The sequence below is a fragment of the Mobula hypostoma genome, chromosome 5, assembly GCF_963921235.1.
Source record: "Mobula hypostoma chromosome 5, sMobHyp1.1, whole genome shotgun sequence".
Taxonomy (NCBI): domain Eukaryota; kingdom Metazoa; phylum Chordata; class Chondrichthyes; order Myliobatiformes; family Myliobatidae; genus Mobula; species Mobula hypostoma.
The window spans coordinates 143,387,396-143,407,276 of NC_086101.1; the positions used below are offsets into that span (position 1 = coordinate 143,387,396).

General features: G+C 42.3%; 1 protein-coding gene across 4 annotated transcripts in view; it reads left to right on the forward strand.

Moving 5' to 3' along the window:
- The window catches only part of frem1a (Fras1 related extracellular matrix 1a), a 183,276-nt gene that overhangs the window by 13,186 nt on the left and 150,209 nt on the right, over positions 1-19,881 (forward strand). Inside the window, exon 2 of one of the 4 annotated variants that reach the window (XM_063049123.1) lies at positions 7,169-7,273. The exons of the other annotated variants lie outside the window; for them this stretch is intronic. The gene's annotated coding sequence lies outside the window, so the exon portion shown is untranslated. The remainder of the gene's footprint in view (positions 1-7,168; positions 7,274-19,881) is intronic. 4 annotated transcript variants of the gene reach the window in all.

The following is a 19,881-nucleotide window of genomic DNA, read 5'->3' on the forward strand; positions in this document are numbered from 1 at the left end:
CTCCAAACGGACAGCACTGGAAGCTGGAATTGAACCCTCGACTCTGTCAGAGTGAGGCAGCAATTCTATCAGTTGTTCACGATGTTGTCTGCCCTTGGTGCCAACTAGACTGTCTACCTTTTCAAAATGATAAAGGCAGGCGCTCAGTAGTGCTGCGGTCTAGCCAATTTTAGGGGTGAGTTTTACTTTGACTGTTCGTGTGAAAGTTTTACAACATAGAGGCCTTGTTCACATGTGGAGCTTTGTGAACTGAACATGTGGACTGAATCACCTCCTAATTGTACGTTCTAGTGCACAGCAATCTATTTTTGAAAATGTTTACTTCATTCCAGTGTAACGCGTCGTAAGCATCTACTGCTAATGTAATGGCTTCTCTGTAATGTTCACTGCTGAGGTAATGGTTTCTCTGTAGCATGTTTGGGTTATGGCTGGAGATAACAGGATTGTGGTATGCATATTAGCCAATCAGAGATTGTTGCTCTGTCTTGTGAATCTGGAAGGATGTTTTTCGCGGTCTTTTGTCGAGGAGTGACGAAGAGGGAAGACGCATGTGGAGAGAGCTGGTAGACCACCGGACGGAGTGAACTGGGATCTGAGGGTCCGAAGATCGGCGACGCTCGGAGGAGACCGACGGTGGAAGAATGGCAACTGAGTGAGCTCCAACGTGCTCTGTTGACTTTTTGTTGAATTGGACCCTTTTTAAAATTTTCATTACTAACCTTATATTCAGATTAAGATTCATAAAGTTCAATCATTTAGTTGCATATGGTGTACTGTCTGATATTTTGTATTGTGGGTTTGTAACTGGACGGTACATTACACAGCATCCACACAAACATAATTTCTCAGTTTGGCGGGGCCAAAGGCTGGTTTCCCCGAGACAAACACGAGCTGGGCAAGCCTGAGGGTTACATCAGCTCCCCTCACAGTGATGTATAAAGTTGGCAGGGTAGGAGAAACTTCTGTGCTTCCTGGACTTGCTCATCCAGAAGGACAAAAAGAATACTTCAGGGATGTTCTCAAGACTGTCTTGGGGAAAAAAATGGAACAATGTCGCTCATCCATGGCCCTATCTGATCATCCATTAAGCTGGAAGCAGACCATCTGTGATAGTGCAGGAAGCTTGGAAGACATGGAAGCTCCATGAAAATATTGGCGGGGACCCCCTATACCCTATACAACTCATGGATTTGCACGGTGTTACAAAAAGACTTCGGAGTCGGACATGAAGGTGATGATCAGTCTAACAGATTGTTGTTGTTTTGGACACTTTTCTTGAGATTGCAAGACCCTACTGGAGAGTGGTAATGTAAAATGCTGCAGGTTCGGTTTACTGTTTTATTGGTGAGACCAACGGTGAGGGAGCTGTGTGGCCTCAGTTGTAGCGAGGACTAGGACTCGTGCCGTAAGCTCACCTGTTGCAGCCAACCGGGGGGGGGGGGGCGCGGGGGAAGGGAGATGCCAGAGGAAGTGTGGCGTGGATGGGATGCTGGATTGGGGGCTGGCCATGCCCATTGTTGCTCTACTCCAATGTTTGCTCCGTGGAAAGCAAGCTGGATTGCGTTCATCTGCAAACTGCTGCGAGCTTGCTTCTGTCGGCAACATCCATGGACTTGGCCGAGAGACATTTTTTTTTGCGATTGTATGTGATGGTATCTTATATGTGCCTTGTGTTGTGTGTGATTGTTGGTGCACCTTGGTCCTGGAGGAACACCTCTTCGTCTGGCAGTGTCCATGGGTATTCATATATGGTTGAAATATAATTGAATTTGAACTTGAACTTGCACTTTTCCACCACCTTTCCCTGTGTCAAAGTCAATGGGATCTGCATTGGCCTCATAAGCCATCCCAGACAGGACCCAGAGAACTGAAATGAAAGCAAGCCATCCTCAAACTGCAGCACTTCCTATTAGGACATCAAGCGAATGAGCTGCTCTCAGATCTAATATTCACATAGAAGCAAGTTCATGGGGAAGGACATAAATAGGTAAGTAAACAGTTACATCTGGTTATTTTTATTAATTTCATAATATATGCACATTAAGCACAATCAGCACACCACTTACTCTATTTTCAACAACTGGATATGCTCTCTTACAATGTGACAAAACCACTTCTGTTTCCTCTTTTCTGGTTCTTTACTGGATCTTACTGGTTGGGGGTTGTTTGGTTGCTATTTTGGAACAGCATTTCCATTTCAAGATAAACTATATTCATAAAAATATACACAGGAAATCTAATATAAATAAAGTATATTTATTTCTTAACATTCAAAGTGCGATCAAGCCAATATATCCAGCTTACAATGCATCAAAGCCACTCGTGTTTCCTTTTAAAACTAGATACTTGCTTGGTGCTCAAAATAAACCAGATACAACTCCAACCAAACACGAGGAATTCTGCAGATGCTGGAAATTCAAGCAACACACATCAAAGTTGCTGGTGAACACAGCCTGACGAGGGGTCTCGGCCTGAAACGTTGACTGTATCTCTTCCTAGAGATGCTGCCTGGCCTGCTGCGTTCACCAGCAACTTTGATGTGTGTTGCTACAACTCTACCCAATGAGTTCCTCCAGCAGATACTTCATTGCTCCAGGTTCCAGCATCTGCAATCTCTTGTGTCTCAGATGCAAATAATTTGACTGAACTGGAAGAATAATAAGGTTTACATTGGAAAAGTTCATAGTTAAAGTTATTATTCTATAGATTTGCTGAGTACTCCTGCAGAAAAATGAATCTCAGAGTTGTATGTGGTTTCATATACGTACTCTGATAATAAAATTTGCTTAAAACTTCTAACTGTAACCTGTACAGATTCTGTTATGATTATTGATTTCCAATGCAATGTGTCTTTCTTTTAAACTATACTCCCAAGGCAGTGTTATGATAATTGTGGGGGATTTTAACATGCGAGTAGATTGGGAAAATCAGGTCAGCACTGGATCTCGAGAGAGAATTTGTAGAATGTCTGCGAGATGGCTTTTTAGAACAGCTTGTTGTTGAGCCCACTAGGGGATAGGCTGTACTGGATTGGGTATTGTGTAATGAACCGGAGGTGATTGGAGAGATTGAGGTGAAGGAACCCTTAGGAGGCAGTGATCATAACATGATTGAGTTCACTGTGAAATTAGAAAAAGAGAAGCCGAAATCTGATGTGTCGGTATTCCAGTGGAGTAAAGGAAATTACAGTGGCATGAGAGAGGAACTGGCCAAAGTTGACTGGAAAGGGACACTGGTGGGAAAGACGGCAGAGCAGCAGTGGCTGGAGTTTATGCGAGAAATGAGGAATGTGCAAGACAGGCATATTCCAAAAAAGAAGAAATTTTCGAGTGGGAAAAGGATACAACCGTGGTTGACAAGAGAAGTCAAAGCCAAAGTTAAAGCAAAAGAGAGGGCACAGAAGGAAGCAAAAATTAGTGGGAAGAGAGAGGATTGGGAAGTTTTTAAAACCTTCCAAAAGGAAACCAAGAAGGTCATTAAGAGAGAAAAGATTAACTATGAAAGGAAGCTAGCAAATAATATCGAAGAGGATACTAAAAGCTTTTTCAAGTATATAAAGAGTAAAAGACAGGTGAGAGTAGATATAGGACCGATAAAAAATGATGCTGGAGAAATTGTAATGGGAGATGAGGAGATGGCAGAGGAACTGAACAAGTATTTTGCATCAGTCTTCACTAAGGAAGACAGCAGTATACCGGACACTCAAGGGTGGCAGGGAAGAGAAGTGTGCGCAGTCACAATTATGACAGAGAAAGTACTCAGGAAGCTGAATAGTCTAAAGGTAGATAAATCTCCTGGACCAGATGGAATGCACCCTCGTATTCTGAAGGAAGTAGCTGTGGAGATTGTGGAGGCATTAGCGATGATCTTTCAAAAGTCAATAGATTCTGGCATGGTTCCGGAGGACTGGAAGATTGCAAATGTCACTCCGCTATTTAAGAAGGGGGCAAGGAAGCAAAAAGGAAATTATAGACCTGTTAGCTTGACATCCGTGGTTGGGAAGTTGTTGGAGTCGATTGTCAAGAATGAGGTTACAGAGTACCTGGAGGCATATGACAAGATAGGCAGAACTCAGCATGGATCCCTTAAAGGAAAATCCTGCCTGACAAACCTATTACAATTTTTTGAGGAAATTACCAGCAGGCTAGACAAGGGAAATACAGTGGATGCTGTATATTTGGATTTTCAGAAGGCCTTTGACAAGGTGCCATACATGAGGCTACTTAACAAGATAAGAGCCCATGGAATTACGGGAAAGTTACATACGTGGATAGAGCGTTGGCTGATTGGCAGGAAACAGAGAGTGGGAATAAAGGGATCCTATTCTGGTTGGCTGCCGGTTACCAGTGGTGTTCCACAGGGATCAGTGTTGGGGCCGCTTCTTTTTACATTGTACATCAATGATTTGGATTATGGAATAGATGACTTTGTGGCTAAGTTTGCTGATGATATGAAGATAGGTGGAGGGGCCGGTGGTGCTGAGGAAACTGAGAGTCTGCAGAAAGACTTGGATAGATTGGAAGAATAGGCAAAGAAGTGGCAAATGAAGTACAATGTTGGAAAGTGTATGGTTATGCACTTTGGCAGAAAAAATAAACGGGCAGACTACTATTTAAACGGGGAAAGAATTCAAAGTTCTGAGATGCAACGGGACTTGGGAGTCCTCGTACAGGATACCCTTAAAGTTAACCACCAGGTTGAGTCAGTAGTGAAGAAGGCGAATGCAATGTTGGCATTCATTTCTAGAGGAATAGAGTATAGGACCAGGGATGTGATATTGATATGTGATATAAGGCACTGGTGAGACCTCACTTGGAGTACTGTGGGCAGTTTTGGTCTCCTTATTTAAGAAAGGATGTGCTGACGTTGGAGAGGGTACAGAGAAGATTCACTAGAATGATTCCGGGAATGAGAGGGTTAACATATGAGGAACGTTTGTCCGCTCTTGGACTGTATTCCTTGGAGTTTAGAAGAATGAGGGGAGACCTCATAGAAACATTTTGAATGTTAAAAGGCATGGACAGAGTGGATGTGGCAAAGTTGTTTCCCATGATGGGCGTGTCTAGTACGAGAGGGCATGACTTAAGGATTGAAGGGCGCCCTTTCAGAACAGAAATGCGAAGAAATTTTTTTAGTCAGAGAGTGGTGAATCCATGGAATTTGTTGCCACGGGCAGTAGTGGAGACCAAGTCATTGGGTGTATTTAAGGCAGAGATTGATAGGTATCTGAGTAGCCAGGGCATCAAAGGTTATGGTGAGAAGGCAGGGGAGTGGATCAGCTCTTGATAAAATGGCGGAGACTCGATGGGCCGAATGGCCTACTTCTGCTCCTTTGTCTTATGGTCTTATGGTCTTATGGCATGTTTGAGAGGCTGTCACATAGAATCTGGCTGTTTCCCCAGTGTCTAGAGTCTCCCTTAACTGTGGTCCTTTTCCACGGACCCTTTGCATTGGCTGCACTGAGCATATACTTCTGCAGCTTCTCGTGACTTGTAACAGAATCAGAACCAGGTTTATTATCACTGACTTATGTTGTAAAATCCGTTAGTTTGTGGTAGCAGGACAGTCAATACATAAAAAACTTATAATGTTAGAATAAAAAATATAAAAGAAGTACATACATGCATAAATAACAGTGCAAAAAGAGCCAGATAGGGAGTAGTATTCACAGATTCATGGACTGTTCAGAAATCTGATGATGGAGGGAAAGAAACCTATTTCTAATCTTTGAGTATGGATCTGCATCAAGCCTCTGCATCTCCTCCGTGATGAGAAGAGCACATGTCCTTCATGTCCTTCACCTTTTGGAGATGTACTCGATGCAGGGATGGATCTGGCTGAGTCTACACCCCGCTGCAGTTTGTATCAGTCCAGTCAGTGATGCAGCCAGTCAGGATGCTCTCCACCCTACATCTGTAGAATATTGCTAGACTTTTTGCTGGCATACCAAATCTCAAAAGCTGAATGGAGTATAGCAAAGGAAGTGCCTTCTTTGTGATTGAATCAGTGTGTTGGGCCAAGAATAGATTCTCTGAAATGTTTATACTCAGAATCTTAAAGCTGCCCACTCTGTCCTTGGCAGACCTCTAGTTGAGAACTGCTGTGCATTCTCCTGACTCCTCATTGCTGGAGTCCACAATCAATTCCTTGGTCTTACCGACATTGAATGCAAGGTTTTTGCAACACCACCTACCAGCTGGTCCACCTCATTTGTGTATGCCTCTTCCTCACCATCTGATACTCTGCCGACAACATTTTGTGTCATTAGGCAACTTTATAGATGGTGTTTGAACTGTGTCTAGCCACAGTTTTAAGTATAGAAAGAGCAGAGCATTAGGTTCAGCACGAACGCCTGAGATGTGTCCATGCTGATTGTCAGCAAGGAGGAGATGTTATTTCTAATCCTCACTGACTGTGATCTCTCGACATTGAAGATCCAGTTGCAGATCTGTGTATCAGTGCACGGTGTGAATGTATACTGGTTCCCATGGATAATTGGAGCACCAACTAATCAACTGGAGAAATTCAATGATTTGCAGCATCTGTGAGAGGAAAGGACTTGTCAGTGTTTGAGAAACCCTGCTTCATTGTTTTCCCCCAAATTATTTGTAACTCCAGATTCCAGCATCTCTGTCTCTATTGTTAACACTTTGGATGTGTCAAAGAATCTGTGAATCACAAACTCCTAATTTAACCTTGATGGTTTCCAGGATACAAATGAAAGCTTTTACGCTTTGAAGTTTCAAAGCCTAATTGTTCTGATGTGGGAGGGAGGGTACTCATTATCTGTGAATACATTGAAAATTGTGAATGCCAGACGTGATTAACATTCTGCTGTGTCTCCTACTACAGTTTTAGTTGATTTATGTTCCTTTTCTTGGTGGAATTTTGTTCTCCTCCACCTAGTTCTCATCCACCTTATCAGGTGTTTCATATCAATCCATTTTTTAGCTTATTCCTATTATAATCATACTGTTTGGCATGGCCACCTGGAGGTGAGATTCTAAAGGAAAAGGCTGATGTTTGGACTGTTAATTAGTAATCCTTTTGAGTGACTGGTTTGTTAGAAAGATTGTCTCAGCAAAAGCAGAACCTTGGAACTGGGGGGCTTGGTGTTGATGTTTGAGGTAATGTTTTACCAGGCGTTTAGTGTAATATTTCATTCCAGGTGAATTTTCTCCTTCTTGGGCAGTCCCTCGGGATAGAAGATTCCTCTTAGACTTTGTGTGCCCTGCGGTTGCTGATTCGGGAACCACAATGAGTGAGCAGAAGGGTAGGTACTTCACTTATGCACCGACACAGAACCCCCGTCACAATATGAGTTAGCTTTACAGCCTTCTCTTCCCTTAATGTCTTACTTCTTCAAGGCAGCTATTAAGCTTGCAAATCAATGTGTGCTGATTGTGGAGGGAATGAGTGCTTACGGTGGATGGAGTATCAGTAACAGACTGTATTTTTCTGATAATTCCTAATGATATTGTACATCTTGTGTAATGCTGATCTTGGCAAGTGCGGAAAATTCTCCTACTATCCTGACTTGTGACTTGCAAATGGCAGAAAAACTATCAGTTTTGAGGAAGTGCATCACATTTTAAGATACCCACTCCTTGATCTGTTCCTGTAGCTGCACTAATTATGATGTTGACCAAATTATGTTCTGGTCAGTAGTGACTCCTTATGGTGTTGATAGTGAGAAATTGAATGCTGAAAATATCATTGAAAGTCATGTGAAAAAGCTTGGGCTTCCTTGTTGGAATTGGTTGTCACTTGGCTCTTTTACTTTGAGAACATTACTTACCACTAATCTTCCCATTAATAAATACGGTCAATGATTTACTAAATGCAAATCTGTTTGAGAAGTTGTTAACATTTTGTTGGCAGTCAGCAGTAAACATCTTAACCTTAAGTCTCATGATGGAAGCAGGGAGATCATGAATGTTTCAGCCTGGGTTGCCACTCTGGCAAACTCCTGCAGCTGAGTATGGCTGAGTGCCACATTGATGTTAAGTAGTGTCTCCCTTACCATTCCTCGATTGTTCAGGTTTTGTCCTTTGTCTGAAACTAAATGAAGCTGCTTCCAAAGAATCAGAAGGTTGTTGATCAGAAATAGATTGTAGGCTCCAGCTGTCCATGTCAATTAGAATGGTTCTACTCTTGATGGGATGCTTTAGGTATTCTATGAATTAAGCAATCATACACTTAAGATATATTAAAATCAGTCGGGCTGCATACCTACAGTAACACAACCAAAATGCTGGAGGAACTCAGCAAGTCAGGTACCATCTACAAAAAAGCGTAAACAGTTGACATTTTGGGCCAAGGCCCTTCTTTAGGACTGAAACGGAAGGGGGAAGATTCTGAATTAAAAGGTGAGGGGAGGGGAAAGAGACTAGCTGGAAAGTGATAGATAATGCCAGGTGGGTGGGAAAGGTCAAGGGTTGGAGAAGAAGGAATCTTATAACAGAGGAGAGTGGCTAATAGGAGAAAGGAAAGGAGGAGGGGATCAAGGCGATGTAATAGGCAGGTAAAAAGAAGTAATAGGTCAGAGTGAGGAATAGATGGGGTGGGGGGAATTTCATTCCCCAAAAGGAGAAGTTGATATTCATACCATCAGGTTGGAGGATACCCAGACGGAATATAATGTGGTGCTCCTCCAGCCTGAGGGCGGCCTCATCTTGGCACAAGGGGCCATGGATCGACACGGTGGAAACGGAATGTGAATTAGAATTAAAGTGCTTGGCCACCGGGAAGTTCCGCTCGTGGCAGATGGTGTGGAGGTAATCAACGAAGCAGTCCCCCAATTTACAACAGGTCTCACCAGTGTAGAGGAGGCTGAATCGGGAGCACTGAACCCAGCAGATTCGCAGGTGAAGTGTTGCTTCACCTGGAAAGACTGTTTGGGGTCCTGAGTGGAAGTGAGGGAGGAGGTGTATGGGCAGGTGTAGCACTTAGGTTGCCTGCAGGGTGGGAGATGAGTGACTGAGTCCTCCATCGGTCAGGTTCAACCGTGGATGTTGCATTGATACACAAACCTGGGCAGTATGACATGGAGAACAAGCTGCTGTCCATGTAGCAAGCTCCTTCTCTCTATGCATTTGATGAACCCAAAAGAATAGCAGAGACCAATACCTTTTGGTACCAGCAGTGTCATAGAGTTGCCAGTCAGTGTTGAAGTCAACATAGGACTTAGGGACTCCAGCTCCAGATTTTTCCCTTAGAGTTCGCTCCTGAAGTCTTCCTCATAAGTGAGCATAGCCGCAAGGCAGCGGAGGTTTGTTATCAGAGTTTTCGATCTGCTAGATGATCTGCCAACCACAGCTGACGAGCCCCACCTGCCTGAAGTGACTGGTTTTAAGGCATCAGTAACCCAACTTTGCCCCTTCTCCTGTCACTGAGCTTAGTGGCCAAGCCACACATGAAGGCCGGGAGCTGGACTTAGATGTCAGAGGCTATTTGAGGCGCATGCCATTGGGAACGTGTAACAGGTAGTGGGAGCTTGTCTCCATTACCACCGCTTCCCTCCCCCTCCCCACCCCCCCCCCCGGCTACAACAACCTTAAGGAACCAGGGAGATTAGTGGAGAGGGGCAAATGGACAATGAAATTGCAGAGGGAGCAATTCCTGTTGAAAGCAGAGAAGGAGGGGGAGATATGTTTAGTGGTAGAATCACATTGGAGGGGCAGAAGTTGCGGAGGATAATGTGTTGGATGCGGAAGTTGATAGATAAGGGAAAGAGGGACCCTATCACTATTACGATGACAGGAAGATGGGGTGAGCACAGATGTACGAGAAATGGAGGAGATGCGGATGAGGGGAGTATCAACTGTAGAGGGAGGGAAACTCTGTTCTTTGAAGAGGGAGGACATCACTGATGTCCTAAAATGGAAAGCCACATCCTGAGAATAGATGCAATGGAGTTGAAGGAAATGAAAAAAGGGAAAAGCATTTTTACATTAGGACAGGTGGGAAGAGGTATAGTCAAGATAACAATGAGAATAAGATGTCAGTTGACACTTTGTCTCCAGAGATGGAGACAGAGATAATGAAATGGAAGGGAGGTGTCGAGATGGCCCAAGTGAACTTATGGGCAGGGTGGAAGTTAGAGGCAAAATTGATGAAATTGGTGAACTGAGTATGGATGCATGAAGCAGCATCATTGCAGTAGTCAATGTAACAGAGGAAGATTTAGGGAGTATAACCGGGGATATCTTTGAACATAGACTATTCTACATAGAGGCAGGCATAGCTTCAGCCCATGCGAGTGCCCGTGGCTACACCTCAGGTTTGGAGAAAGTGGGAGGGGCCAAAGGAAAAACTGTTCAGGGTGAGGACCAGTTCTACCAGACAGAGGAAGATGGTGGTGCAGGGGGATTTGTTGGTTCCTTTGTTAAGAAAGAAGTGGAGGGCTTTGAGGCCTTCTTGATGGGGGATAAAAGTGCATCAATGGTGAAGATGAGAAGGTCAGGGCCAGGGAATTGAAAGTTACTGAGAAGATTGAGGGCATGAGAAGTGTTGCAGATGTAGCTGGGAAGGGACTGAACCATGGGGGATAAAATGGAATTGTGATGTGAGGACACAAGTTCAGTCGGGCAGGAGCCGGCAGAAATAATAGACCTACCCGGACAGCCTGGTTAGGAGGTAGAAGTGAACATTGCAGATTAAGGGAACTATGAGTTTGGTGGCAGTGGCTGAGAGTTCTCTAGAGGTCAGTGATAGTGTCGGAGACAGTTTTCTGATGCTGTAGGTGGCATCCTCCTCAAGGGGTAGGTATGAGGAGCTGTCTGAGAGTTGTCACCTGGCCTCTGCAAGGTAGAGGTTAGTGTGCCACCCTTCATCCGCGGGTTTGATAGTAAGGTTGGGATTGGTTCAGAGAGAGTAGGGGGGCAGTGGATTTGGAAATGGTCAGGTTGGAAGAGGACAGAGGAGTGTTGAAATCAAAGCAGCTGATGTCTCATCAGCAAGTAGAGATGAAAAGATCCAGAGCAGGCAGAGAACCAGAACGGGGTGTCCAAGTAGAGGAGGAGGGTTGAAGACAGGAGAAGTGCGTCATTGCACGGATTGTGGAATCCTTGTCAAAGAAGGAGATGGAAGTGACAGAAGAAGAGCTGGAGGTTGTGAGGTGCGCCAAACTCACTGCGATGCGGGCAAAGTGGGACAAAGGTGAGGACCTAACTGAGGACAGAATGTTACACCTCAGGGAGTGGAAGGTTGGAGGGAATTTTGAAGACCCGTCATGGATGGGAGCTGGAATTGGTGGGGGTTAAGAGAGTTAGTGGTGTCTGAGGAGAGAGGACAGTTGGACTGTTCAGGGAGAGTCGGGGGGGAAGCAAAATGGACAGCTGATGGGGGAGGGGTGTATGGCTGAAAGATTGCAGATTGCAGTGGGGGAAGGGGAGACTGGGGGTCCAACGGCAGTACATAAAGTCTCCTATACCTATAGTTGTTTAAAGGAATTCACAATGTAGACAGCAGTCTGAAGCTCTGCTACTGAATGCATTTTAGTATCCCAATGAGCCAGCATAAACAGTTTAGATGGTGGTTAGCAGGATTAGATTTGTTCCGATTTTCTGAGAAACAGACCAGCTTGAGAGGAGCACTCTAACTGATTGGCCATTATCTGTTTTCATCTTGTGGGAAGGAGAGATAAAAAAAAAATGAGACAAAGACATTTACAAATTTCTTTTCCCTGAAGATTACGCATTTGCATTCTTGTGAGCTGTAATTAGGCTGACAAGTAACAGGCAGATCATGAGCACTCTATCAATATGTATTCATCTATAAAGTAACAGCTTTGAAGAAGGATAACCAGTGGAAATAATGAGACTTTGAAAGATATTTTTCACATTCCTTATGGTTCGTGCTTACTTTACACAATCAACTAGCCTTCTGGAATGAAAGAAGCAGAACATTAAAGCCGAAGCTGGAGAAACTTGATACATTATAATTATGTCTATTGGTCCTTAGTGTGTCTATCAGCATCAGCAAATGTTTTCTCTAATAGTCACCCATATAATTACCTTCTGTATAATTACACTTGTTATTTCTTCTTTGGATCTGAGAGAAGAAAACAAGGGCAATCTTTAAAGGAAAATTTCCCAGTGTACTGATTTTGAACCACCAGGAGATTTTTGGGCAGGGACCAAGATATGGATTAAGCTCCAGAAGTCTTTTTCAATCTGAGCTCCCCAACCACATGATAGGAAAGCTTTTTGTGTTTTTCCAATTAAGTTATCACGTGATAACCATACACGAAAATCAGTCATGCTGCACAGCAATCACAATGTAACCTTGTGCAAGCTCAGGTTTAATTTAACTCCCCATAATAGTCAGCCCTTCCGTAGGATACATGATCAAACTTAACTGGTTTTAACTGGCTTGATCTTGGGTGATTTCTGTAACATTCTATTCAATATGGCCCCATCAAATTAATAATAGCAATTTAAAGGGCAAAATCCCGACATGCCTGGAACTGATTTGAATGCATTTGCAATCCTTTATTATTTCCTGCTGGTACTTGCATTTATTGTAATAATTACCTTCAATGGAATGAATGAAGACTGTCACTGCATAAACGGCTCATTTCATCTATTGGATTGTAACAGATCTGGGCAGTAAATAGAATAGCAACTTCCTATTTTGCAAAGCAGGTTACTTATAATTAGTTTATGGCATCGAGTTATAGCCATTTATTATTTATGTATTAATTATTCATAGCCTATTGCAAAAGTTAAATATTTTGTGAGCCTTATGAGACTAGTCCCACCTTTGAAATGGTTATGTTTGATGTAATAAAAATGCTGTCAGAATTTAAAATTAAAAAAAAACTTTGTTAGAATGCAAGCCGATGGAAATGTAAGGTGTAACAGTCAGCAGAAAGATGGTATTTGGGATTAGTGCAATGTTACTGCCATCCACAAAGGTCCAACACTAACTATGATCTTAAGCCCTATCTGATATAGATCACTATGGGTACCCTCACTAAAGGGAAGTTATACTGTAACTATCTACTCTTCAAAGGCTAGATCACGTTATCAGGCAGTCCCTCTTTATCCCTCACGGTGAGTTTAGCTACTTATTATTTCAGCAGTGGGAACCCCTCCCTACCAAGAAGATTCTTGCAAAATAGTTAAAAAGCAGTTTGTTTACTTTTAGTGATACACATTGAAATTTAGATTGAATTATTAAAACATATCTAAAACTCACAGAGGAATTATTTATTATAAAAGGTTTGCTAAATACAAATGATTTCTAAAACATAAAGGGTTTCCAAAACTGGTACAATTCCTATTGCTAAAAAGGCATCCCAACCAGTTCAAACTCTGGAACAATTTTCTTCAGCCTGCAAATGAGTCATTGATCACAGAAATCAAAGACGAAGTATGGATTCTTGTCACCCCATCTTCCTATCATTCTTCTTGTCGTTCCTGCTTCCGAATATTCATAATGTATTTGTTGCTACTTGGTGACTTCAGATGCATGTGATATTTTTTCAGATAACTTTGCTGTGAAAATTACACAGATATCTAAAAGATTCTGGGGACGGAAATCCCAGACACCCAAAATTAATGCTGTGAAGGCTAGAGTATACAGATCTCCCAGCAATTGATAGATCAGTTATTTGATGTACTAAGTGACAGTATCACTTGAGATAACCCCATTGTCTTAAATGGCACCTCTTAAGCAGGCAGTCCCATGCTGTGGGCCAGCAGCCTGTGCTCTATAGACAGCAAACACGAGGAATTCTGCAGATGCTGGATATTCAAGCAACACACATCAAAGTTGCTGATGAACGCAGCAGGCCATGCAGCATCTCTAGGAAGAGGTACAGTCGACGTTTCGGGTTGAGACCTTTCGTCAAGACTAACTTCAGTTAGTAGCAACTTTGAAGTGTGTTGCTGTATAGACAGTGCTGTTTGGTTGCTAAACTGTCCTTTTAATCTCAGACTGATTATTGCCTGCAATTTATGTTAAGAACTGGAGACTGGTTCTTCTTTACAACAAGAATCTGAGCAAGGAGTATTGGTTGGGAGTTTAACTTACTGAAAAACAACTCTTTGACCCCTGGAAGAGACAACTGTTCTGTTATAAAGCTGAATTTGGAAAAGAGCCTTCCGCCCAAACCCTGGACAGTGAATATCCGTCAGATTAGTACAGATGCATGCGATGGTTAGCATGACCTTGATTGCTTGAAAAGCCTGTTTGAATGTAATATGCTCCAGTCAATTCTAAGATCTTCAAATATGATTATCAGGCAGTTTTCACCTTGAGCAAATAATTGCAAAATTAATCTTGTAGAATAACATAGGCCTTTTGTGTTACTAACAAATCACAATACTGTTGTTTATAAAATGATGGAATTGTACAGCATAGAGATTGGTTCTCATCCATGCCAGCTTGAAACCACTAATCCAATTTTCCCATATCTGCATCCTCTACCCCTTTCCTATCCAAATACCATTTAAGTGCAGCAACTGTATCTAACTCCTACACCTCCCCAGCAGCTCATTCCAGATAACCACCATCCTCTCCTTTAAACTTCTCCCCTTTAACATTAAACTTGTGCCTTCTCGTTTAAGACTCTTCCCCTCTTAGAAAAAAACGACTCTGTGTATGAAATTTTTGTATTCCATTGCTCATGAATTTCAAAGATTAGTTGCTCAAAGGCTTTTAGGTTTTCTTTGTACTTTGTCATGTAATTTATACTTTTTCTTTTGCTTCAGTAGGTAAGAAGTAAGCATGTCTCTGCTGTTAGTTTCATAAGTGTTGCTCATACTCTTCCACATCACATGAGGTAAACATAAAGTTGTGACTGATCAGGAGCAAAAGTTGGGCATCACAATTTTTATCACCAGCAGCGGTGCATGTCAGAAGTTCACTGATGCTTTTTATTGTGGCCTTGACGTGATTCCAGCAGGAAAATGGCTGAGCCACAAGTATAGTTTTGAATTTAATAATATCTCGTGAGGTTGTTTGTACAAGGTGGTATCCATAAATTGGCTGCTTGTTATCCAGAGACTGCCTGTATTTCAATATGGGTCTGCCATCCTAATTTTTTTACAATCATAACTTTTCTCAAAGGTTGACACAAGAGACTGCAGGTGTTGGAATCTGGACCATCAAACAAGGTCTTGGCCAATGATCTGAACGGATGAAGGGTTTGATTGGAAGCATCAGCTGTCTATTTCCCTCCATGGATGCTATCTGACCCATTGAGTTTCTCTGGTATCTTGCTTATTGCTCCAGATTTCAGCAACAACAGTATTTTGTGTCCACCTCTGAAATATTGCTGCGGGTAGACAGGAATATAGATTTCAGCTACCAACCAGATCAGGCTGAATCTTATTAAATAATGGGGAGACTCAAGGAAGCAAGTGGCCTACTCCTGCTCTTAATATTGTATATTGCATTTGTATATTTTAACGTTCTCTGTACTTTACTTGAGAGTATTTTTACTGCAGAGAAACCTGTAGTCCCATTAAGTAAAGGAATTCATGAAAATGGAGTAGAAATACTCGTACAGACTTTGGATCTTCATGAATCAGGAGACATCTTTTACCAGATTGTATCCGCTATTTCCTTTGTCAGGAATGCAGAAGGCTGTGACTGGAATTTTTTCTTACACAACGAGCTGTTTAGATTTTATACATTCCTTTCTTTTGTTTATATTAGCTATCAGAAGAAAATGGGCCAGGTTTTTAGGTTGCAGTGACCATAAATTTGCAGTTACTCATTACTCCAGAAAACTCTGCCGATTACAAAATGGACCCTTATAGGTATAGGCATCCCAGAATTGTTGTGAGTAGTTCACTGACCCTTTATACCACCAGAACAGATTGCAGTTTTCTCGATTGCTGACAGTGTGAAACTATTTTAACTGAACTATTTACAAATGACTCCACTCGATATTAGTTTGAAGTCCTTACAAAATTTCAAACTGCCCAAGACAATTCACAGCTGTTCTCTCTCCTTTCAGATCAATGGGAAACCATTATATGCACTTCCTCATAATGCCGCACAGTGATTTTGAGATGCAAGTGTATGTCAGCATTGGAGCACTGGCTTCAGTCCAGTGGCAACTTGTTTGTATGTTTGTGGGCAATGGCTTCTTGCATGCTATGACAGATGCAGGGATCCTGTTATAGATTTTGTCCATGATGCAGTATATGTCTATATGCTTCAGGTAAGGAGCAAGCACACTTACTAATTAAATATTCTTGGAGATATAAGAGAGTGCAAATGCTGAAATTTAGAGCAAAGCCAATCTGCTGGAGAAACTCAGCTGGAAATGGAAAGTGGATGTTTGAGTCCTTGACTGTTCAACTGAATTGATAGAAAGATGGAGACTCTCAGCCTGAAAGATCAACTGTTCATTTCCATCCACAGATGCTACCTGACCTTCTGAGTTTCTTTAGCAGTTTGCTGTATGCCTCAAACTTTTCTAGTGCCATCTCTGCAGAGCACACCACAGATACCATCAAATGTTGTTTGATGGCTGGTGCACTTGAAGGGTCAAATTCCATTGTTTACAAATTGCCGGCATGATGACAATCAGTAACAAAGGAATCAATACATTGTACGCTCTAAATACACATAATGAATTTACATTTGATCACAGGTGATGTTACCTTAGAGATGCACCAGCAATGACAGAAGGAGAGAACAATAAAGTGTATTTATTTAGGTTCAAATAAATTTCCATGCCATAATCCTGCTCTGTTCAACATTTGAGATAGTCTTATTTAAATAATCAGAATGTAATTGAAATGCATGTGCAGAGAAGAAGGAACATCTATTCTTTAAAACTGCATGTAGTTCCACAACAAGGTAATCCTGCGGGATGACAACTCATGAAGGTATTCCGGGTTGAAAGGTGCATCTGCACTATGTACAGTTTACCAGAGTTTCATGGTATCTTTTGTATTGCTTTTGTTATTTCAAAAGCAATTTTTTCATAATAAAAAAGAACTACATACAAAAGAAGATGACAGTGTAGAGCTCTTTACAGGTTTAAGTTTTGTTTGGTTTATACATTCGGAGTTGCTGGTTCTACATACAGTAGTGTTGGCAAATTATCTTTTGACAAGGTCCCACATGCGAGGCTGGTCAAAAAGGTTCAGACATTTGGCATTCAGGATGAGATAATAAACTGGATTGGACATTGGCTTTGTGGGAGAAGCCTGCAATGAGTGGTAGCAGAGGGTGCCTCTCTGACCAGAGGCCTGTATCTAGTAATGTGCTGCAGGGATCAGTGCTGGGTCCTTTATTGTTTGTCATCTATATCAATGATCTGGATGATAATGTAGTTAACTGGATCAGCACATTTGCAGATGACAAGATTGGGGGTGTAGTGAACAGTGAGGAGGGTTATCATGGCTTGCAGAGAGATCTGCATCAGCTGGAAAAATGGGCGGAAAAATGGCAGATGGAATTTAAAGCAACACACATAAAAGTTGCTGGTGAATGCAGCAGGATGCTGCCTGGCCTGCTGCATTCACCAGCAACTTTTATGTGTGTTGCTTGAAATTCCAGCATCTACAGATTTCCTTGTGTTTGAGATGGAATTTAATGCAGACAAGTGTGAGGTTTTGTACTTCAGTAGGGCCAACCAGGGCAGGTCTTACGTTAGGGCATTGAGGAGTGTTGTAGAACAAAGGGATCTCGGAATACAGGTCCATAATTAATTGAAAGTGGCTTCACAGGTAATCAGGCACATTGGCCTTCATAAATCAGGAGGACAGGAATTGGAATGCTATGTAAAAGTTGTATGATGTTGATGAGGCCTAATTTGGTCACCTACCTACAAGAAGGATGTAAACAAAGTAGAAAGAGTACAGAGAAAATTTACAAGGATGTTGCCAGGACTGCAGGACCCGAGTTATAAGGGAACATTGGGTAGGTTAGTACTGTATTCTTTGGAATGTAGAAGATTGAGAGGAGATTTGATAGTGCTAATCAAAATGATGAGGGGTATAGATAGGGTAAATGCAAGCAGGCTTTTTTCTCTGAGGTGTTGTGGGACTACAACCAGAGGTCATGGTTAAGGGGGAAAGGTGAAAGGTTTTAGGGGAACATGAGGGGAAACTTCTTCACTCAGAGGGTTGAGAGAGTGTGGAATGAGCTGCCAGCTCAAGTGGTGTATGCAGGCTCAATTTCAATGTTTAAGAGAAGTTTAGACATATATATGGATAGTAGGGGTTATGGAGAGCTATGGTCTCATTTCAGGTCAATGGGAGTAGGCAGTTTAAATGGTTTCTGCATGGACTAGATGGGCCGGAAGGCCTATTTGGGTACTGTACTTCTCTATGACTCTATGTACACATCACTGTCGCCATTATGTCGCCGCAGGATGGAACATCCTTCCTTTGCTTGAGGGGCTTCCCCACCGGGCTCAGCTCTTGGAGTCCAGTAGCAGAAGGAGCCCGTACCATGGTCCTTCCCCACAGAACTTTGCATTGGCTACACATATTTTCAGTGTATCCCTCAGCATGTAGTCCTGCAGTCAGGAATGTGCCAATTGGCAGCATTTCCTTCCTAATGTATTTTATTTTGTTCGTTCAGTGATAAGATGGCACCTTTGCAATGGCTGAATCTAACCCAGACAGGTTTTTGCCGCTTGCCATCTTCCCATCCCCGTAGTGACTTCTTTGGATGCATAGACCTCATGTTGCCGGGAAAGCCCTGGCCTTTGCATCTTCAGGTTGTCAAAGGAGTGAGGTTCATTAAATAAATTAATTAACTAGAAACTCTTACAGATGTAACATATAATTTCATAAATTAAAATTACTTGAAAATATTAAAACTAGCTAAATACTTAAGCATTATTAAAAACATTGAACAAAATTGAAATGAAATAATATTGTTGAAGAAATCTAAGTTAATGATAATTAAGTAGATCTGAATGAAGCAACAGATGCAGGAATAAAAATAGAAAAAGATGGAAATATTCACCAAGTCAGGCAAGTATTTTTGTTTTCTATCTCTGATTTCCAGTCCCTGCAGGTTTTGATATTCATATGAGCAAGAACCTGGCCACAGAGACAATATGTAGAAGTGTGCCAGTGCATCAGAACACTTATGCCGATTTTTGGGATGGATTCAATTTAGCCTCCGCCTGTCTTGTATTTCATGAAGTCATAGAGCACGGAAACAGGCTCTTTGGCCAATCTGGTCTATGCCAACCAATATTCCCATGTACGTCACTCACACAACATTCTGGGGAACTCAAACACAAAACACTCTGCAGATGCTGGGGTCAAAGCAACACTCACAACACACTGTTCCTCCAGCATGTTCTGGAGAACTCAGTAAGTCAGGCAGCATCTATGGAGGGAAATACATCAAGCTGAGACCTGATAAAAGCTAGAATAAAAAGATTCGGGAGGAGCAGGAGCACAGGTTGGCAGGTGAGTCCAGGTGAAGGGCAGATGGTAGGTAGATGGGGGAAGGGGGATGAAACAAAAAGATGTGAGAAGCTAGGAGGTGATAGGTAGAAGAAGAAAAGCATTGAAGTAGAAGGAATCTGACAGAGGATGACAGTAGACCATGGAATAAAGAAAATGAGGTGGGGAACCAGAAAAATTTGTTGGGCAGGTAATGAGGGTTGGGGCGGGAAAGAGAAGGGGTGAGGGGATTACAGGAATGAGAGAAAACAAAGGGTTGGGAAGGAAACAGAAGGAAGTGATTACCAAAATTCAAATTAATTGATTTTGATGCCATCAACACCAAGATGGATTACGTGGTGTTGCTCCTCCAACCTGCTTCTGGCCTCAATGTGGTAATAGAGGAGGCTGTGGACAGGTATGTCAGTGTGGGACTGGGAAGTGGAATTAAAATATGTGGTCACGTTCTGTTTCAAATTACGTAAATCTCTTTAGACCCCAT